This window comes from Lissotriton vulgaris, chromosome 6 (genome assembly GCF_964263255.1).
Source record: "Lissotriton vulgaris chromosome 6, aLisVul1.2, whole genome shotgun sequence".
NCBI lineage: Eukaryota > Metazoa > Chordata > Amphibia > Caudata > Salamandridae > Lissotriton > Lissotriton vulgaris.
The window spans coordinates 1,073,571,957-1,073,595,569 of record NC_141694.1 but is presented as its reverse complement, the minus strand read 5'-3'; the positions used below and the strand labels follow the sequence as shown (position 1 = coordinate 1,073,595,569).

Genomic DNA, 23,613 nt, shown 5'->3' with positions numbered 1-23,613 from the left:
ATGGTATTTATTTTTTCCACATTTCCGTCTGTATTTATCCATATTTATTTTTTGCAGATTTTGTCTGTATTTATCTATTTCTATTTTGTGTTTTCTGTATAAATGAACCTGCCATGGGTATTTTTCCACATTTATTTGACTGATAAATGTATACTCACATTTGAATCTCCAAAAGGTTTCAGCAGTATACAGTGCCATAGCGTTATCTGAAAACACTTTCATTGTAGAATAGCATCAATAACTGTAGATCTGGGGGAGGAGCTACGCTACGATCCAAGATGGCCGCATAAGCTCCCGGCTCCGCCGACCTCCGCAGGCAGCTCGTATATCCTGCCTTTTATCCTTCACACACGCCGGACTCCCACACGTATGAAGTGCTCCTAACTCCTGCGGTGCAAACCCGGACCCTCCAACTTACCGGGTGACGAAGTTACGTCAAATTTACTTCTCGGCCTCTTCCAGGGCTTCCGCCGGGACCTCGATTTCTGGCCCATCCGGGTTGGAAGTGATCAACATCGGTTGTGGGACCAGGGTTGCATCCGGTCTTCCGACCTCGGTCCACTCCTTTTAATTCCAGTTGGCAACCGAGTAACCGGCTTAATCCAAGGACATGGCACAGTGACGCATGTAATATCGGTGACCACGGTCGGGGGTCCTACGCCCGGTGACCCCCCTGGGGGGCCGGGGTTGACGGGCTGGCCCCCGCGAGTGGTGAAAATACCGACTCTGCCTGTTGTGTAAGCGCTCGCTGTTGTCATCAGCTCCGTGTGTGCCTGGTTCCTAGACGGTGTTTCAGGGGCCCAAATCCTGCCTCGTCTCTTTCCGGAGGAGATGGGGGGGACGGACGGCACACCATCGCTGAGGTCCGTAATGGCCGCCATTGGGGCGCTCCACTCTCACTTCGCCGTCCTGTGCCAACAGATGTCTGTAACGCTGGATAACGTACACTTGAGACCGGACGAGGGGATCACTGACATAATATAGAATGACAAAATATAGACTTACCAAAATATAGTCACCAAAATATAGAATGCCAAAATATCGAATTCCTATCTACAAACAGGTAAGTACAAAAATATCGAATCCAAAATATAGTCTGTAAAAAATATAGTCAGTCAAAATATCGAATTTTTAAAAATGTCTTAAAAGAAATTTAAAATTATTGAAATAATAAATATAATTAACTAAAACATACTTAAAAATACTCAAATAACCTTAAAATTAAGATATAATTAATTTAAGTTATTAATAAAAAATGTACAATATTTTACCGTAGGATAGCAGGAGGGTAACATTTAATATTACCACTCCAGTGAGTGCAACAGTAGGGAAAGCATTGGATAGCGTAGGGGTAAAAAATACTATTCCCACTCCAGTGAGTGCAACAGTAGGGAAAGCGTTGGATAGCGTAGGGGTAAAAAATACTATTCCCACTCCTGAGTGCAACAGTAGGGAAAGCGTTGGATAGCGTAGGGGTAAAAATTACTATTCCCACTCCAGTGAGTGCAACAGTAGGGAAAGCGTTGGATAGCGTAGGAGTAAAAAATACTATTCCGACTCCAGTGAGTGCAACAGTAGGGAAAGCGTTGGATAGCGTAAGGGTAAAAATTACTATTCCCACTCCAGAGAGTGCAACAGTAGGGAAAGCGTTGGATAGCAGGAGGGTAAAAAATACTATTCCCACTCCAGTGAGTGCAACAGTAGGGAAAGCGTTGGATAGCGTAGGGGTAAAAAATACTATTCCCACTCCAGAGAGTGCAACAGTAGGGAAAGCGTTGGATAGCGTAGGGGTAAAAATTACTATTCCCACTCCAGAGAGTGCAACAGTAGGGAAAGCGTTGGATAGCAGGAGGGTAAAAATTACTATTCCAACTCCAGAGCGTGCAACAGTAGGGAAAGCGTTGGATAGCGTAGGGGTAAGAATTACTATTCCCACTCCAGAGAGTGCAACAGTAGGGAAAGCGTTGGATATTGGAAGGGTAAAAATTACTATTTCCACTCCAGAGAGTACAACAGTAGGGAAAGCATTGGATAGCGTAGGGGTAAAAATTACTATTCCCACTCCAGAGAGTGCAACAGTAGGGAAAGCGTTGGATAGCGTAGGGGTAAAAAATACTATTCCCACTCCCAGAGAGTGCAACAGTAGGGAAAGCGTTGGATAGCGGGAGTGTGAAAATTACTATTCCCACTCCAGTGAGTTTAACAGTAGGGAAAGTAATGATTTAATATATTATTAAACATAAATTAAATATCAATACCAATAAAACATTTATTGAAATTAATAACCAATTTAATAATATGTAATAATTAATTAGAAATACAACTACATATTAGTTATTAAAAATTAATAACCTATTCATAATTATTTAACAACAAATTAATTTTCAATAACAAAAACTAATTAATAATAAAAATTAATACCAATTAAAAATTAACAGTAAATTAATTATCAATACACAAAAAGTATTTTTAATATGTAATTAATTACAATTACATTACTTCCCACCCTATTCCCCTATAAACCCACATCCCACTGCAGAAAATACATTAATACAATTATCATAATTATCAAATATTTAATTAATACAAAATAATTACCAATTAATAAAAATTATTGCCAATTAATAGAAATTAATTACCAATTAAAAATTAATTACCAATAAATTTAAAATCAATACCAATAAATGAAAACAATTATTTACTTAATTACAATTAAATGACTTCCCACCCTATTCCCCTATAAACCCACATCCCACTACAGAAAATACATTAATACAATTATCATAATTATCAAATATTTAATTATTACAAAATATTTACCAATTATAAAAAATTAATTGCCAATTAATAAAAAATAATTACCAATTAAAAAATAACAATAAATTCAAAATGAATACCAATAAATAAATAAAAATATTTAATTAATTACAATTACATTACTTCCCACCCTATTCCCCTATAAACCCACAACCCGCTACAGAATTAAATTACACAAAAATTAAATAACATAAAATTCATTACTTAAAATACATTAAACATACATTACAAAAATTAATATAGACTTTTCACACATATACTAACATACAAAACACTTTTAAAAAATTGATATTATTAAAAAATCGATATATTTAATGCCTATATTGTATACTTCGATATTTTGACTTCTATATTTTGAAAATCGATATTACTTACCTTAAATTCGATATTTTTAACCACTATATTGTGTCCATTCGATATTTTGTCCATTCTATATTTTTACTTCGATATTATGTCCATTCTATATTTTGGAATCGATATTATGACTGTTTACCCGGACGAGGATATTCCGACAAGTTGTCAGCACGCCTTGGTCCCCGTGGATTATTCTCCGTACCATTTAGAGATCCCCGGGCGGAAGCCTGATTTAGCCTATTCTGATGACTCTGGCCTCGTAGATGGTGCACCTATGATCGTCGTCGGCTTTCCCTGCTCCATTCCTGTTCAACGTAACATTGTTGCTAAAGGTTTTTACCGCCACAGACAGTTCTTCAGTGACTTTTGGAGAGGTTCGCCTTCCTTCTTCATCCTCTATTGTCGAATTTTCGGATGTCGCCATCTTGTCTCCTCTCCTCGATCCGTCACCATTGTTTTGAACTGTCTTGGACGCTTCGCTTTCTTTGTGATTGCTGTGGCTTGGGCAACATGGGCTTTTGTGAAGAACCGAACTGGTCAGGGTTGACTTTGACTTTCGGGGTTAGCTATTTTAAGTGATCTATGCCGGATATGTACCGTGTATATTACTGGGAGTCGGGTGGTTTTTGTTGGAGTTCTCCCCATGTATGTGTTCAGTACTTGCTTTTAATAGTCGACATTGAATTTTGGGGAGGTTGCTACTGGCGGGGGGTAAAGGGGACCAGGAGTGTGTCTATTGCTCTCCTCCTCCGATTTCCTTCCTTTCTTTAGGGCAGTTCCGGGGCGACAGGCACACTGTTAGTGGGGTAGGCCGTAGCCATTACAGGGGTGCAGGGTGGCGGGTGTTGGGGGGGTTTGTTATTTTAGTTTGTTTTGTTCTATGGTCCCTCTCCTTTCCTCCTTTCCTCTTTCGGTGGGGCTTTCCTTCCTCTTCAGTAGGGTTGGCTGTCTCTCCTTATCTCACTTCTTTCTCTATCTGGCGTCTATACTTGCCTATACCTCACTGTCTCCGGAGGGTGGGTTTTCGGGATGATGCTCTAGCTAAATCGCTCGCTATTATACTGACTTTTACTCCTTGTCTGCCTCGGCGGGCGTAGGGTGTCTAAGGCTGTATTGTTCATCACCTGGTCCTGATTGCACTGCGGGGTACGTCCCCCCCATCTCTTCTTAATTTTATTGTATGGTGTGACGCCATTGATAGTGCAGCCACTACTGCTTCTTCATAACAAAAAAATGAAACCTTTGATATCCTTCGCTTAGTGGCACATACAATCACATGCTGTGCTTGTCTCGTTGATATTACTTGGTCGTATATATATGTGCATGCCACCTGAATCTATTTCCTGAGTTTGCGGCCGGCCCCTGTGGTTGTAGTCCTGCGCTTATAATACTTTGAATAATTCAATAAAGGTTTTCTAAAAAAATAAATAACTGTAGATCTGCACTTAAATAAGCTTAATTAGGAAATCTATTGTCTTTTTTTATCTCACCTACCTCAATCTGTACTTCTACTGACCTGGCACTCATGATTGACAGTAGAAAAAAACATACAAAGAAGACATATTTTCCGTATTTTTCTGTATTTAGAAATAAATACAGACAAGAAAAAAATAGTTTTCTGTCTGTATTTATCTGTAAAACTCAGTAAAAACGGAAAACTGGAAGCCCTACTTATAAGTGAGTGGATGGTACATGGAAATCCGCTGAAAATCATTGGATGTCCTATTCAACCCATTGTCACAGTTCCTGTTCAATGACTTGGAGCAGCGACTAAGTACCGATTGATTTACTTAAATTAGTGTCTTCTGCTGTCCATCCGCTGCTCACTGTGCTCCAGGAACTATTTTATAAATTCTTACCCCATTGCTTCTTTCCCTCCCACCACCCTTTCACCTCCACCTCCCACCCTCACCTGTAGCGTCTTCCCCCTCTCACCCTCCACTCCCTTGTATGTGTTGCTTATTTTCTCTCACTCCTCACTCCCGAAAAAAAAGCACTATCACGTAGCCAGCTTTTATCCTCATGTTAGTGCCTTTTTACTGCTCTCATACCTTAGCAAATGGACACATATGCTGCAGCTCTGTATGCATCAGTGCTCCAGCCGGGACAGCAGGTCTTGTGTTTACAGCACTCCTTTCGTCTCTAGGGATGACTATAATACATACCTTCCTTGCCTCAATCAGACACATTAACCTCCCCTCCAGCGCGGACTTATGCATTAGAAACAGACAAGCTTCTTCTCTAAGAACACCAGTTCTATCTCTTACTGAAAAAGTGGAACATGCTATAAATATCCAGTGTGATCCATTGTCATAGAGGCAGAGACACTCTACTTTCCATGTAAGTTCTGACCACAGTTACCCTAAACACAAAAGGTAAAACGCGCTACTCTGACTTCAGCACGTCCTTGCGCCCTGGAGGCAGACACAATATTTATATCATAAGCACCGAACACCCTGTCAATTTAAATGAAAACAATTATCTCATCTCCTGCAGGGGTCTCCTGTCACCAGTACAGGCCTGGTACCTGGAGACTCCCTGCATGATCCTGTGTCCACCATGACCCAGGACCGACACAGGTTGTGGGACCAACAAAGACTAAACATTGCAGCCTGTGCTCCACACTCAACTGACCTGATGAGAAAGACAACATGCTAATGTTTCGCCTGTGTGATAGTTTTTGGCATAGCCGATGTCTTTTAGCCTTGTTGTAGAGCAGTGTGGCTGCATGTGCAGCATTGCTAAAACATTTTTTTAAATGCACTATAAAAGTTATAAAAAGAAAAATGCTATGACACGGAAGGTAAAAAAAAGAGCTAATAACGTTAAAAAAAATGACTTTTAGCAACGCTGCACAACTGCCACGTTGCTCAACAACATGGCTAAAAGACATTGGCAACGTCAATAGCTCTCACATAGGCGGGACCTGTTGGTCTTGTGAGTGCTGGCTGTGCTTGCAAACATTGTGATGAGCACTGCATTTGCAAAAAAGGAAAATTATCAATGACCCCTTCAAGTTGAGAGAAAACTCCCAGCACATCATAGCTATTGATATTTGTTTTAGAGAACCAATCCTTTGCATTAGAAGTATGTTCCTGTAAAGTAAGAAACAAATGCAGACGAGGCCAATATAATATGGCTGCCCAGCCCGCATTAGGGGTCATATTTACTAAGCTTCTCACTGGAGGTAGTTCACTTTTGTGTCGAATCCCCACCACAAAATAATTTTTGTTTTTTACCAAGCCATGCAAAGCCACTTTGCATAGTTTAGTAAATACAGAGTAACACAAGGCAGCGTGTTGTGTTGCATTGCCGTACTTTGCATTGGGAAGGCATTCCATGGGTGGAGCATAGGTGTTCCTGTGGATCCACCAATGGATTACAGCACATTGTTAGATTTACAAAGACTTGTAACCTTGGGAATGCGTCAAAATACTATGCCTTCTCCAATGAGACATAACAAGACGAAATATCTCTACAGTGGCGTGGCAGGCAGGGTTAACTTATAAGGTAATGTGTAATATGTTTGTGAAATAACTCATGCAACATCACAGTAAATACACCACAAAAAATCTCAACACAAGTTTAGAAAAATAGATAATATTTATCTGAGTAAAATAAAACCAAAATGACAAATATCCAATGGGTAAAAGTTGAGTAATGTGCTTAGCAGCGAGTAGCGTGAAAAAGGTTACTTTAGGTTGATCTGGACTGGGGCAAAGTCAAAGTTTAGTCCGACCTCGTGGAAGCGCAGGCGGGATACAGGACCCAAGCACACCCCGGGGAACAAAGAACCTTTTCTGGTTGCAAGCAATACAATGTGTCAATCTTATTCATGCAGTGAAGGCAATGCACCAATTCCAATTCATGCAGGCGGGTAGATGCATCGAAGTCGAGCCTCACGGTCAGGACCTCGGATCGGCGCTGATTCTATCCTTGCAGTTGGGATGATGCGCCGAAGTGGAGTCTCACAGTCGAGACCTCAGATCAGTGATGCGTCATCGTCAAACCTTGCAGTCAGATCCCGCGTCATCAAGCCACGCAGGGCTTGCTCTGGTTCGGAACTGCATTGGTGTCGAAACGTACTGCATCAGTGTTGAAGGACACTGCATCAGTTCCGATCTGCGCAGTGGTAACGGTGTGTCAATTTTGCAGCAAAACAGCTGCAGAACCCACTTTTGAGAACCAGAACTTGGACAGGGCACATCAGACAAGGGTTAGACTCCCAAAAGGCTGAGTCCAGAAGCACCAGCAGGATTACAAGAAGTATTTTGTCCCTGAGACATCAGAAAACAGGAGGCAAGCCAGCAAGCCCTTGGAGATCATTTGAAGGGAAGGCAGAGTCCAGCTCTCGATCAGCAGAGTCAGGGAGTAGCAGGCACAGAGCAACAAGCAGAAAAGCAGTCCTTCGAGAAAAACGGTCCAGTTGAGTCGTTTGAGCAGCACAACATTCTTTCTGACAGAGGTTCAGTATAAGATACATAAGTGCCTGATTTGTATGGGTCAGGGACCCAGTACTTATACCCAAAAGTGCATTTGAAGTGGAGGGGACATCAAAAACTGGCCTCTGAAGTGCGCACAATTTCTTTCAGCCCAGTCCTGCCTTGCTTGCTACCTGGGGGTAAATCAATGCTTTGTGTGTGGACAGGACACTACCTATTGAAGTGTAAGTGTCAGCCCCTCCCATTCCTCCCTGCCCAGGAAGGCCCACCAAAATAAAGATGAATGCAGATGAGTGCCCAGAATGCTGATGAGCTTCCCGTTTCCTGTGTTTTTGGCTCTCTAAAGGGAATGCACAAAATGTAAACACCTTAACCAGATGTGTATTGGACATAGGCTGTTAAGCACAAAAGAGCTAAGAGCAGAAAAATGTCCTCTTTCTAGAAGTAGCATTTCTAAGTCAGTAATGTTAAATCCAACTTCACCAGTAAAGAGGATTTATCAAGATCATTCCAAACATATGAAACATGAAAAAGCTACTCCTTTCTGACCAGGAATTACAGCTTAAAAGCATATTAAAGAATTCTCAATGCCAGCCGATGAGAAGAGTAGACCTCACAGTAGCAGTAGTGAAGAATGAAATATGCTATTTGTCATGACCATGACATATAAAACATAAAAGTACATATTCTACCCTTTATCTACTTAGCGCCCTGCCCTTTGAGTTAGCAAATGCCTTCCTTAGGTGTGACATACGCAATGAAAGGGGAGTTTAAGGCTTGGCAAAAGTTTTAAAGTGCCAAGTCGAAGTGGCTGTAAACCACACATGCAGTCCCTGCAATACCAGACCTGAGACAGGTTTAAAATGGCTACTTGTGTGGGCAGAAAATTTATGGCTGCAGGCCCCCTAGTAGCATTTAACTTACAGGCCCTGGGTATATGGTATACCACTGTACAAGGGCCTTACAGGTAAATCAAATATCCAAAACAGATGTAAGTCAATCATAAGATGTTTAAGGGAGAGAGTGCATGCACTTTATCACTGATTAGCTGCGTTAAAGTGCTCAGAGACCAAAAATCAGCGACATGGAGCACACAAAAATAGATGGAGGCAGGCAAAAAGTTTGGGGGGGGGAGACCACTCTAAGGCTTTCGGGTCTAACCGTAGCCATTCAGTAACGCTTAAGTTCCACTATACTGGTGTATAGGGAACATAAAAACACATGCACACACCAGAGCGATGGGGATCAAAAACTTTGTGCATTTATTCTGCTTTACAGTGACTTGTTGCACAAATCAGAATAAACATTGTGTGCCTCCGAATAAATTTGCAATTTATTCAAGTGACAAAAAGGGATAGTTTGTTGTGTTTTTTGCCTGTGGAAAAAAAATGTACTGTTGGGAGGTACCATTAAGGGGAAATACATGATGTCTGTACAGTAATGGTGCGTCATACTTGCTTAGACAATCCTGTCCAATACCTTAGTCGTATGACTCCAGTAGTACCAAAGCAAGTTAAATCAACATGGCTGATTTATGGCTTTTACTGAGCTATTCTGGCAGTGGAAAATTATGGAGAAATTATTTCTCCTCTATGTCAAACGTAAACAGAGGTCTGTTACCCTCCCACTGATGTTACTCACACAGCTGATGGATGGGTGAGTTATGCGAGTGGCGGTCTAAAAATGACTACTTATGGGACTATCAGAGGTTGCCCTACCCTCTTGTGGTACCTAACGTACTGCAGAGTGTACTTTGGAGAAACAACAAAGATTAGGCATTCATGACTCTTTACATTAGAACACAATGGTTATTTATCACGTCACAACTAAATATGATCAATCTGAAAGAAACACGTTAGTGTTAGATTCCTTACCTTAGAATATCCCCAGGCGTCAGTCTGGATCCGGAAACTTTTGCGTAGCAGTACCCCTGCGCGTCGGTAGGCGTCGTCTGCAGGCGTCCCCTGCGGCTCCGCGTCCGTCGTCGGCGTCGTGCGCCGTGATGACGTCGCTGGAGTATATAGACGCCGCCTCCGCGCGCTGACGTCAGTTCTTCTTTTTTCCGCGCCAGTAAGCGCAGATCCGAAGAGCAGTACTCCGGTCTTTTGACCAAGTTTGTTAAATTTCTAATCTCTTTTTGGTGCCTGGTAGGATGCCCGGTTTCAAGAATTGTGACGGTTGTGACCGCACGATGTCGGTCACGGACCATCACCGACTCCGTCTCCGGTGCCTGGGCCCGACCACGACGTGGACGCCTGCGTCGACTGCCAGGCTCTCACTAACAAGGCTAGACGGGAGCGGTCCCGCAAGCTGCTTGAGCTCCGGGTGTCGGACCCGTGTCGGGAGCGGTCCCGGTCCGGCCGGAGGTCCAGGGAGCGTTCGAGGGAGCGGTCGCGGAGCCGCGCCGAGCGCTCCGGAAGTCGTCACCATTCGTCGGGCTCTTCAGGTAAGAAACACAAGAAGTCGGGGCGTCGTCATCGTACCCCCGACTCCCCCCGACGCTCGCGCGACGTGGCTGGGGGTTTGGGTGACCCCAACCCCGCGGCTCCGCGAGAGTCGCCGGCGCGGCCTGCCCCATACCCTCTGGTCCCTGGGCAAGGTGCGACGCCTGAGGAGATTGAGGCGTTCCTCATGGCCATGAGGGCGCTCAGTTCTCCGACGGGGCCTACGGCGCCTTCGGGCCCAGTGCTACCGTCTGAGGGCCCTGGCGGGTCGGGTGTCCCTGGCTCGACGCCATCGGGTGCTTCGGCCCCGGTGCCGCCGACGGCTCCGACCCCGGCGCCGCAAGGGCCTTCGGGGTCGGTGCCGGGTGGTCTGCCGGCCGCTCCGGCACCGATTCCATCGGGGTTACCCCCGACGCCGTCCCCGCGCGGCGCCGGTTCTCCTGTGCCGGCTTCGGCCGGCGCCGGGGCTCCGGCGCCAGATCCGGGCGGCGCCGTCCCCATACCCTCCCCGAATCCAGACGCGGAGTCGGACCGACGTCGCTCGAAGCCGGGCTCGACGCCGATGGGGCCTGTGAACCCCGAGGAGCCGGTCTACATCGTTGACCCCAAATATGGAGATGATGAAGACTACGGGAAAGGTTGGGAGGGGTCTGAGGACCCTCTGTCACGTGAGTGCCAGTATGACCCGGACTGGACAGGTGATTTGGGGGATGCCAGTGGTCTGGACGACTCTCCTAACCCTGGCTTTGTCTCTCCTCCTTCCGTGGCGTCGGAGGAGGGAGCTGCATATTCAGTGGTGCTGATGAGGGCTGCCAAGGCCTTACACCTTGAGCTCCCCGTCGCGGCCGTGAGGCCTAACATCCTCACTGAGGTCTTCAAACCGCAGTCATGCCGACAGGAGCCACTGCTGCCGTTTAACGAAGCCTTGTCAGACGTTCTGTTGGGCACGTGGTCCAGGCCTGCTTCAGGTTCGCCTGTTGATCGGAACGTGGCCAGGCGCCACAACCTTGTCCGGACGACCCCAAGTTCCTGTCCACCCATCCCACCCCTGAGAGTCTGGTGATCCAGGCCTCGACCTCCCAGACCGCATTCCCGTTGGCCCCGCCCGACCGGGAATCTAAGAGGTATGACCAGTATGGCAAGAAGGTCTTCTCGTCCCTGAGTTTGGGACTGCGGTCTTGCAACACCGCTTGCCTCTTGGGCCGCTACACCCACTCTGTGTGGGATACGGTCGCGGAACTGCTGCCAGAATGCCCCATGGAGGTGCGGGCAAAACTCGGCAAGGCTGTGGCTGAGGGCCGAGACGCAGCTAAATATTCTATACGGTGTGGTCTTGATACGACCGACTCGCTAGGCAGAGCGATGTCCACGACGGTGGCGATTCGTCGCCACGCCTGGCTGAGATCCGCCAACTTTTCGGCAGATGTCCAGAATGCCTTGATGGACATGCCGTTCGATGGCTGTCGCCTGTTTGGTGACAAGGCGGACCACGCGCTGGACCGCTTCAAGGACTCCAGGGTCACGGCCAAGTCCTTGGGTCTTTCGACCCAGCGCCAGCAAACGGGTTCGTTTCGCTCCTTTCGTGGCCAAGGAAGGGGCGTCCCCACACATGCTGCCAGCCACGCGCCGCAACAATCCTTTCAACGCGGTGGCGGCCGTGGAAACCGCCGTGGTGGCGGTCGGGGTCAACGGCGGGGTCAGGCCACACCTCCCCCCGCAGCATCTGCCTCCAAATCCTCCTAGTCCGTGCTTTCAGGCCCATGTGACGCCAGTGGGTGGCAGGGTTCGCCATCACCCTGCCCGCTGGCGCACAATCACATCGGACAGGTGGGTGCTGCAACTCGTCCGAAGGGGCTACTCCCTCCCCTTCGAGACCACTCCTCCAGAGCCATGCCACTGCAGAACCACCGTGTGTCGGGGGACCACTTGACACTTCTGCAGGAGGAAGTTACGGCCCTCTTAGCCAAGGGGGCCATCGAGCGCGTTCCTGGGCCAGAAGTAGGGCGTGGTTGCTATTCCCACTACTTTCTGGTGCCCAAGAAGGACAAAGGGGGCCTACGTCCTATCTTGGATCTACGGAACGTCAACGGCTTCCTCCGGAAGGAGAAGTTCAAGATATTGACATTAGCTCAGGTCTTGGCTGCCCTAGACCCGCAAGACTGGATGGTAGCGTTGGACTTGCAGGATGCGTATTTTCACATCCCCGTCCTGCCGGCCCACCGGCGTTACCTGCGGTTCACGGTAGGCCAGGAGCACTTTCAGTTTATCGTGCTCCCCTTCGGCCTTACCAGCGCCCCACGGGTGTTCACAAAGGTGATGGCGGTGGTCGCAGCCCATCTGCGCAGGTTAGGGGTTTCAGTCTTCCCCTACCTAGACGACTCGTTGTTGAAGGCGGACTCGCCCCAGACAGTCGTCCACCACCTTCAGATGACGGCAGACCTCTTGCACGACTTGGGGTTCTCCATCAATGTGCCGAAATCACACCTGTGTCCCTCTCAAAAGCTCCTTTTCATCGGAGCGGTTCTGGACTCGGCGCAGTTTCGGGTTTATCCACCGGAACAGCGGGTCCGGGATATACAGGCTTTGATTCCCATCTTTCAGCCGCTATCCCAGGTTTCGGTCAGGTTGACGCTGCGGCTGCTGGGGCTGATGGCTTCCTGCATCCTTTTGGTGCATCACGCCCGGTGGCGGATGCGGGCTCTGCAGTGGGACCTGAAGTTTCAGTGGGCCCAGCATCAGGGCAACTTGTCCGACCACGTCTTGATCTCGGAGGGCACTGCGAGACAACTGCAGTGGTGGCTTACGGACCGCGATTGGGTCAGAGGCAGATCCCTCTCCCTTCCCCAACCGGAGCACGTTGTCGTGACGGACGCGTCCCTCCAGGGCTGGGGTGGCCACTTGGGAGAGGCAGAGATCAGAGGCATCTGGTCTCCGGCGGAGTCCCGGCTCCATATCAACCTGTTGGAGCTGCGGGCGATTCGTCTAGCACTGAAGGCATTCCTCCCCTTTGTCAACGGGAGTGTAGTGCAGGTGTTCACAGACAACACCACCGCCATGTGGTACTGCAACAAACAGGGCGGGGTGGGGTCGTGGACCCTTTGCCAGGAGGCGCTGCGCCTCTGGCAGTGGCTGGAACGTCAGGGCGTGACTTTGACGTTTCAACACCTGGCGGGTTCTCTGAACGCCAGGGCGGACGAACTCAGCCGTCGGTGCTCGATGGATCACGAATGGCGTCTGAACTCGGACGTGGCGCAAGGCCTCTTTCTGCAATGGGGAGAGCCTTGGTTAGATCTATTCGCCACAGAAGAGAACGCGCAATGTCATCAGTTCTGCGCGTTGGAGTTTCCAAGACGGCACTCGCACGGCGACGCCTTTCGGCGCAAGTGGAGTTGCGGTCTGTTATACGCCTTTCCGCCTATACCACTTCTGCCCAGAGTGCTGAAGAAGATCAGGCGCGACCGGGCCCAAGTTATCCTTGTGGCTCCGGACTGGGCCCGAAGGTACTGGTATCCCGAGCTACTCAGCATGTCAGTCGGTCCCCCGATCCGCCTGCCCCTTCAGGAGGACCTTCTGTCGCAGCAGCAGGGGACGATCCTCCACCCGAACCTGTCCAGTCTCCACCTCCATGCTTGGAGATTGAGCGGCGGCAGTTGAGGCCATTTGACTTGCCTCCTGAAGTCTGTGATGTAATTCTGGCAGCCAGGCGTCCCTCCACAAAGTCGGTATACGCCTGTCGGTGGAACAGATTTGTGGCATGGTGCACAGCAAAGGCTGTGGATCCTCTCTCTGCCCCTCTTTCTGAGGTTCTTCTTTTTCTTCTCTCTCTCGCCCAGCAGGGCTCTGCTCTGGGCACTATCAAGGGCTACCTTTCGGCCCTTTCAGCCTTTCTAAGGCTTCCTGATCAGCCTTCTTTGTTCAAGTCCCCAATTGTAACGAGATTCTTGAAGGGCATCACACACATGTATCCACCTGTTCCGTTTGTGATGCCTCAGTGGGACTTGAACCTGGTTCTAACCTTTCTGATGTGTGCTCCCTTTGAGCCCCTTCATTCTTGTCCTCTCCGTCTCCTGACTTTGAAGACGGCTTTCCTGGTTGCCATCACCTCTGCCAGGAGAGTGAGTGAGCTCCAGGCTCTTTCTGTCCAACCTCCTTTCCTGTCCATTCATCCTGACAAGGTGGTTCTCAGGACTAGGCCTTCTTTCCTGCCCAAAGTAGTTTCTGCTTTTCACATCGGGCAGTCCATCACCCTCCCCTCCTTCTTCCCGCCTCCGCATCCCTCAAAGCATGAAGAGCGGCTCCATCGTCTGGACCCAAAACGTGCGCTTTCATTTTATGTGGATCGCACACGCCAGTTCCGGGTGGATGACCAACTGTTTGTTGGCTACGTGGGTGCGAAGAAGGGACGGGCGGTGCATAAACGGACCATCTCTCGGTGGGTCGTTCTGTGCATCAAAGCGTGCTACTCTTTGGCTCGGAAGGAGCCTCCTGTTGGGCTGAGGGCCCATTCCACTAGGGCCACGGCGGCTACCACTGCCCTGGGCCGGGGAGTCCCTTTGCAGGACATTTGCCAGGCGGCTACGTGGGCCTCGCTGCACACCTTTGCGAGGCACTACTGCCTGGACGGTCAAGTCCGGAGGGATGGCTTCTTTGGCCGTTCTGTCCTCCAGGACTTTCTGGTGTAGGAATGTATTGGTTCGCAGACCCACCACCGGGGTTGGTATTGCTGGGGTATCTATTCTAAGGTAAGGAATCTAACACTAACGTGTTTCTTTCAGATGAACAAGTTACTTACCTTCGGTAACGATATATCTGTAAGAAACATTAGTTAGTGTTAGATTCCTTACCGAACCTACCCATCCTCCCCGTTCTGCGAACTGATACCTAGGGTTAAGGACATCCCTTTCAGGGCCCTAGTTTCAAATGGCACCAGTGTTGGTTCTCACATGGCTCTGCGTTTTCTGGCGCGGAAAAGCTGTGTGCAAAGAACTGACGGCAGCGCGCGGAGGCGGCGTCTATATACTCCAGCGACATCATCATGGCGCACGACGCCGACGACGGACGCGGAGCCGCAGGGGACGCCTGCAGACGACGCCTACCGACGCGCAGGGGTACTGCTACGCAAAAGTTTCCGGATCCAGACTGACGCCTGGGGATATTCTAAGGTAAGGAATCTAACACTAACTAATGTTTCTTACAGATATATCGTTACCAAAGGTAAGTAACTTGTTCGTTAACAACAACAGCATTTGTTAATTGCCTTGCAGTGAAGAAAAACATTGTTAGGTCAACAAGAACCCCACTCTGCAGTAAACTGCATGCTATACATTGCACAGCTTCTCATGCAATCAGAATCCCACTCAGAGGTTCCCTGCACTTTTATTGTGTGGATCAGTAACAAGGACACTTGTTAGAGTTCTTGAATGATCAGTGAGTTTTCTTAGCTTGGTGTTTAGCCTCATAAGTGCTGCGCCTAGTCCAACGGCCGACAGCACCACTACCTCGGGAGTGCTGCCTTCAGCCGTTGGACGTTCGAACCTCACCTGCGCAATGGAACGTTCAGCACTGGAGCTGGACGTTCCATAGCTGCTAAGGTGTTAGGATCATAACAGATGGTGTTAATTGCATGCAGCATTAATTTTGGTCACCTATGGCTTACGAGTCTTATTACCATGCAAACAAGTGACTATGTAAGTTATTTAGAGACTGATTATTATAATGTTTAAAGTACAAACAACACTTCTTATTGAAATTGAAGAGAGTTTTATTCTAGATGCTGCGACAGCCTGTAAGCCACGGGAGTTGTTAAGTCAGCTTCTCTTCACCAAGCCCCCAACTGTCACACCCCCTGACAATAGAATATTGGTATGTTACAAGTCAGTAGAAGAGCTGGGGAACAAAAGGAAACGTAAAAGGTAATATGCATAATTGCTGGAAATTATATATATATATTGAATAAACTCTTAATTATGAAATAAAACACATCTCCCTCCTATAAGAAAGGAAGACCAAATCATTATGTCCTGATGGAACAGATACAAATCTTAACTGAGTTGTGGAAGCAAGTACATTGTGGTCTTATCCCAGCATGACATCAGAAAAAGTAATGCCATCATGTTGTTGCAGGTTCCCTTCACTTGGTGCATACCTTAGTTCTGTCAATTGCACTAGAGTTAATTAAAAACTGCAGAACATGTGATAACAAAACATAGCTGCAGTTTATATTTGTATTAGTGAAGGATATACCCCTTGTGCCACACTGATACATTACGAGAACTAATATTCCTGTGATTCAAGATAGAATTCAAACTGTCATGGGAGTACTCATTAGAATCGTCATTCTTCATAGAAAAGTGACAAGATGTCAATCTGTCTATGCTCCATGTTCTACCATCCTAAAGGGTAACCACATTTTTCCCAACCTCAACCACTTTCATTGGTTTAGAAAATGTGCTGTTCCCGTTTGGTGAGGACCAGGAAGTTTGCTCAATACCAAATCTACTACCTTCGAATTACCTTCTTTGGTTCCATATTTTAGATCATACCTTTTCCTATACATCTTTATACAGCTTCACTTGTCTACCCATTTAATCTCTACACACCCATCTGCGTTCACCTCCCCAAGCCAATTAGGAGACAGTTTTGGCCCGGGAGTCTGCCCTTAAGAGTCAGAAAAGGTGAAACATTGTTGGTCAAATCTGGAGTAGTATGGTACAACCAAAGCATTTTTGAAGGGCTTTGTCTGCTGGACTACCAGACATATGAGCAAACTGAATGCATTCTAATCATCCGATTAACACATTCCACTAAACTATTTGCCCTTGGGCAGTATAGTGCTGTTTTAAGGTGTTGTATGGATGTCATCTCTAGAAACCCACACATTTCATCAGAAGTAAACTGCACACCAGTTATGATGGTGCCGGCACTCCTTCTGTCATGAACATGTCTGTAAGGAAATTTATCAGGGATTGAGTGTTGATATTTCCAACTACATTGGTCATAATCCAATGGGAATGATAATCTACAAGTACTATCATACATTTTCCAGCCCACATGGGGAGTTTTAGAGGACCAAAAATATCCTGACCAAGTTTATCCAGTTGTTTAGATGGAATACTAACTGTGGACACCAGTGCATCTTTTGTGTTTTTTTGTTTTATTGCTCATGGCACAGATTAATCAATCTTTAACTTTACCTTCGACCACGGTTTCTATCCTGGAAAAACCAATACATGGCTCTAACCTTAGACTTGGGAAGACTCCTCCCTAATTGGCCTTCATGGGCTATCTCAGCTATCCTATCCGATAAATCTCTGGGGGTACCAATCTATCCCCTCTCATGACTCTATCATTGAAAATGCTTGGAACAAAAATTCTTGAGATTATCGTCTAGGTTACCAGGTTTAGTAGGCCATCTCTGGACAATCTTTTCTTTTACTAGTGTGAGAGACAGATCCTTGCCCATGCTTGTTTCCCGCTCTTCCATTGAAATACCTGGAATGTCCACTAACAAAATTGATTCCACTACATTGTTACTTTCCACATCCACCCTTTTGCACTGTAATCCAGAAAGGCAGTCAGCTACTACGTTTCTTGTGCCTGGCCATATTCCACTTTGAAATGATATCCTTCTACCTCAATAAGCTGATTATCAATGTGGGAGGTAGTAGTATTTCTCCCTTTAGATGAAAAAAAAATACACAAGAGGCTTGTGGTTGGTGCGAACTATAAATGGCAATCTACATAAGAAACATTTGAGATGGCCTACGGCCCAAGCACACGCAAAGGCTTCCTGTTTAACATGTAGTAATTGTGTTTTGCATCCTTTAAAGCACTTAAAGCAATAGCCACAACTTCTTTTTCACCTTCAACCATTTGTATCAAGGACATTCCAATCCCTTTTTTAATCAAAGGATTTTTGGTACTCTGAATCTCAATTACATTGAATACTCTTTTTTAATAGACTTCTCAAAGGTGCAGTTAAATCTGCACATTTTTCACAAACTTTGTTATGTATTCAACTAGTGCTAAAAAGGATTTCAATTTCTCTTTCTTCCTGGGTGCCTCCTTTACCATTTTAACTAAATGTATCTGCGGTTTAACACCATGTTTTGAAATAGTATGACCCAAATAATCAGCTAATTCTTTGCCAATTTGACACGTATGTCTCCTAATGGTTAAACCTGCTTCCTTGAGCACCCATAAAACTGTTTTTAATGTATTATTATGGTGAACTTCTGAGACCCAATAAATCGAAATGTCATCCTGGAAACACAGTAAGTTTCCTTCCAATATTTTTTGCATCACTCTTTGAAACACTGTAGCTGCTGACGGAAGGCACCAAAGGCATTCTGTAAAACCTGAAGGCTCCGAAAGGTGCTCAAAATGATGTTGGGGATTTTGAGTCTGGACGCAGCTCTGTTTGGTGGTACGCTGAAGAGAGTTCGATGACACTAAAGTGTTCAGCTTCCCCAATCACAAAGATCATTTCATTTATGTGAGAAAGTGGTAATCTGTCCACCCATATGTTTGCGTTTAGGTCTCTCAAGTCAACACTGAGTCGCAAACCCCTTCCTCCAGATTTTTGTACCACCACAATTGGTGCAAGCCATATGCAATGCTAAATGGGTTCAATAATGCCTTGAGAAACCCATTTGATTAACTCTGCTTTACGCGGTTCCTGCATCAAGTGAGGTATGGGTCTAACTTTGTGTATTACCAGTTCTGCATTGTCTTTTACTTTAATTTTGTGTTGGACATTTTTTAAATGCCCTAATTCTAAAGTGAATACCTCAGGGAACTCATCACACAAATGTTTACTCCCACTCCCCTCTTCCACTGCAAAGACAGATTCAACATTGTTAGGATCAAGCTGGATCCCCAAATCTTGTTGATGTGCCCTAATAAGCTGTATCCTTTTTTTGTTAACTAAATCTTTCAGACAGTTTACAATCTTTAAATGTAATCTGCATAGTTATCATTAGGACTAAAGGTATCGGGTCTTTATTATATTCCCCTGGTTCAATGTCTATCTGTTGTATGCCATTACTCTTTTCCCGCAAGATATTATAGTCAATGAATGTATACGGAGAACACAATTCAGCATAAACCTTTAATTTTACACCATCTAAGGTATGTCACAAGTGGAATAATTGTTCTCCTTTTCCGCAGTATTACCTACATCCTTGAATACCCATTTGCTCCCTCCGTCTCCCACTTCTTCAATAGTATGTACATTTTTCCTCTCTGTAATTAGATTCTTACACAGTCTAGTGTAATGCTCCCTCATTGCATTTTCTGCATACTATAGAACGTGCAGGACAACTAGGGTTATTGGTTAGATGACTGTAGTTTCCCCAGTGACAACACCTCTAATTTCTCCTTTTTATCATCCTCTATTTTCTTTTTAATAGCATATTCCTTGATTTTCTTCTTCTCTTCTACCTCTCCTATTTGTGCTTCTGTACCAGAACATTTTGTTACTTTTTAAGGTCTGATATGTTATTTTGCTTCATTTCTGTTATGCATTCTGCTGTATGCTCTACACTTTTTGCATCTTCTACTGCAACCTTCGAATCAAGGTTTCCAGTTAGTAACGTTTCTTGGATTATAGGGTTATTTGTAGTTCAAACTAATTGGTCTCTGATCAGGGCATCACCTACGGGAGCAAACTTGCTCCTATTGGCTAACCCTCTCAATACTGCAAAGTAACTTGCTACCTTTTCATTTTTGCCTTGCACTCTACAGAAACATTTATGTCTCCCTAATACCAGTTCACCTTTTGACTAAAATGTTTTTCCAATTTGTGGACAGCAGACTGGTATACATATTCCTGACCTTCCTCCCCTTCAGATTCACTCTCTGGATCTGCTATGTTTTTATACACCTCTCTTCCCTGAATTCCAATATTGTTCAATATTATATGTTGCTTTGTTTACTGAGAGAATTTTTCTCCTCCTATTGCAATAAGATTTGATAGAAAAACAATTCCCACTCTTTTCAGGGTATAATTGGCTTCCCAACCTCATCTAAAAACGGGGGGGGGTGGGTCATAATGCTGTAGCCATCTTACATGTTAACTGTAGGAATAGCAATAACAATAGTTTACACCTTGATAGTCCAAAACTCTGAGATTAACCTAAACTTCGTCATCATTAAGCTTTATTTGGCCACAAAGACCATAAAAGCACAATAAAAACACAGTTTAAAACCATCAAATCGCAATAAATTCATGCAGATAGCAACTCTCCCCCACATTTAAAAGAAAGGTAAGAGTACTTCAAGAAATATTTAAAAATCCCTGGGAATTACAAAATGTAATGATAGCTTTTTGGGCTCACATATAAAAGTCTGTACAAACTCATAACCTTGAGCTAAAGTGCATATCTCCTTCTCAGTTTCAGTGCTTGGGTAATACAATTTAAGACTGAGCAACATATAATTTTGGACTCCAAGTGCTGGAGAAAACACAAACCCTCTTAGTGATTATTAAAAAATCTCCCTCTTAAAATTGGGCACAGAAACCGTAACCTGTAAGAAGTATAAAGTGTGCAAAAGAGCATGAAGTGCTTCGTAGATTGATGTGATTTCCAATCACATGGACAGTAAGGTAATAATGGAAACCAAGTACCTGGCAATGGAAAAGCCACCAAACAGTGTATCTTCTCCCCGTGTAACCTAGTCAGGTAGAACCTTAGCTCAGGTTAATTTACCCAGGTCAAATAGGGTTCCATGTCTTCAGATGTAGAAAGTGGCACATATGATTGAACTGTGACCAGGTCTAGTACCTTCATGAGCCTAGCTTCCTCACTAAATGCAAAATAGCCGAAGTTTTTTCCCAAACGATGCTTCAGGAACAACATCTCTGTTGTACATAACTGGAAATTGCTCACATTCACTTGTAAAATCACTGAACAGTATTCAAAGATGAAGTCCTGTTTCTATTTCTGCTTTCCTATGCCCATAGGTGGAGTTTAAGCACAGGAAACGTTTATTACTTCCCTTCCTTTGTGACTGTACTAAAAAATGCAGGGAAATACAATGGGTGCTTTATGCTGAGCCAGGCAATGCTCTAGAAACCATTAAGGAATTCCCAGAGCACCGCACCAGTGACTGGCTTCCTAAAATATCTATAGTACTGGTAAGTCAATGCTGTTGTATGCTGTGATTGTCAGCACTTCCAATGACTCCTTGTGCACCCCCTCCTGACAGGCTTACCTCAAAGATGAGTGATCTTCGTTGCTGTATCCATCAAGGTGACGAGGTAGATACCTTAGCTGTTTCACCACATGACAGGCTTGATAAACTTCAGCTGTGCCTGTCAGCGTGCCCCGTGGTTTCCTGCATTCCTTAAAATTCTCTCTGTAACGTTAAGCTTATTGAAAAGCTGTGCTGCCTTTTATGAAAGCTGTGCCAGTCAGTGTGACAGGCTTGAAGAACTTTGTCTGTGCCTGTCAGCATGTTCGGCTGTAAACAGATGCCAAATATTGCTCCAAGCACGTGACAGGCTCTCTCCCGAATGATGATTATTGAAAAGCTGCACCACCCCTTATGAAAGCTGTGCCTGTCAGCATGACTGGCTGGAAGAACTTCGGCTGTGCCTGTCAGCATGCACTGTAATGAAAAAATGCTGTAACGCTCCTCGACTGGTGCCACACGCTGAATCAAAATGCCCCTCAATTAGTACCCCTTGGCATAGATGAAAGTGAGCCTCCCAATGCTGACTATTCCTAATATCAGCTGTGAAGACACCAATATAGACAGAGGTTTTCTCTTCCACATAAGCTGTGCCTGTCAGCGCATTAACCTTCATTTATTTATGCTGATATAAAATGAACCCCTGAAATTCTCCTTCAGCTTTAAGCATAAGCGCTGAGAGGCATAGTGAAAAGTCCTGAAAACTTTGTTCTAATCACTAATACACAGCTGGCATTTATGATTTAAGACTAAGGCACTGCTCTGTATGTTACTGAGGAAGGTACAAACAAGGACATGTAGAGGGGCAGTCATACAATGTCTCAGAGGCTCATCAATTCAACTATCTTGCAGAGCTATAACCTTTGGGAAAATGGCGGGAAACAAACTAGACAAAACAAACACAAACAAATTAACAGGAGCAGTCCAGAACTGACCGGCCTGCTCAATTTTCAAATAGCACCGCTATTTTCATTTTATAGCTCGCAAATTTTTAGAATAATATTTTATTGTACAATCCCATACTTTTTAAATCTAATTATCGATGAATGTTCAATTACCTGATTGCGGAATGCACGTTCTTCTTGTATTGTCAAAATTCCTAATTTAATTTACAATCTACTATGGTGGTTTGCATACCCTTTTAAGATGTTTAATGAAATCAAATAAAAGTATTATGTCTGACTGACTGACTAAGGCACTGCTGACCCCCTTCCACTCTACACCTTTGTTTCATGGGCCATTAAACAATTATACGTTGATAATTAGTAACGATGAGGTTCCAGCAGGTTTCAAGGAAAGTGGAAACATAACATATACATTGACATAGCTTACTTGCTTCTTCTTCTATGGCTTCACTTGTAAATGGACTTAGGAAGAGGCTGCCACTGCTGTCCCCTGCTCAACAGATTGTCACCAGTATTATAAAGTATAAACAACACTTCTTATGAAATTGAAGATTGTTTTATTCTAGATTCTGTGACAGCCTCTAAGCCACATCAGCTGCTAAGTCAGCGTCTCTTCACCAATCCCCCAATAAATGAATGAATGAAGATACATTTCTAAACTTTGTGGTTACCAGCGGGCATCCCAGCGCTAACAGCGGTGCAACTCCAAACTCGGGGCATAGTTAAAAGAACAGATATGTTTTTATTAATTTTCGAAAGGTCAGTTAGTTTGGCTCAATGCGAATGCAAAGGGGGAGGTTGTTCCATAGCTTGGCGGCATTATACGAGAAGAGACGACCTCCACTTCGGCTTCTTCTTATTTTTGGAACTGCCGCCAATTGTTTATTGTCTGACCTCAAGGCCTTTTCGAAAGGTAGGGCTGAATGATGGAGCTGGTAATTGGTGGACCCTTGTCTGAGAGAGCTTTATGAGTAATGCACAGCGCCTTAAACTGGATCCTCTCCTGGATTGGAAGCCAGTGAAGCGAAGAAAGCGCAGGCTTAGCCGATATGCGCTTGGAGATATTCAGGAGCAGACGTGCTGCACAATTTTGCATGATCTGTAGTTTTTGGGGAGTGAGGTGTGGGGCTCCCAGATATAGGGCATTGGCATAATCCAGGTGTGACAAAATTAATTCTTGAACCAGCAGTCTTCTGGTAGAAAAATGTAGAAGAGGGAGGATCTTTCTTATCATTGTCAAAATCCTATAGCAGCATGCTGCTACCTCTCTTGCTTGCTCCTTAAAATCAAGATCACGGTCCAGCCATACATCCAAGCTCTTGATCTCTTCTTTCTGGGCCAAAAAGAACCTATGTTCAGGGTGGCAGGGTTACCAAGGAGCATCAGCTCAGTCTTAGCCCCATTGAGTTTTAAGTATGACCTGTCAATCCATATGGAAACCTTTTCAATGAATAAGGC

General features: G+C 45.3%; 1 protein-coding gene across 2 annotated transcripts in view; it reads left to right on the top strand.

The window, feature by feature from the left end:
• Positions 1-23,613, top strand: part of TRIM67 (tripartite motif containing 67) — a 526,294-nt gene that overhangs the window by 294,657 nt on the left and 208,024 nt on the right. The gene's annotated exons all lie outside the window — the stretch shown is intronic.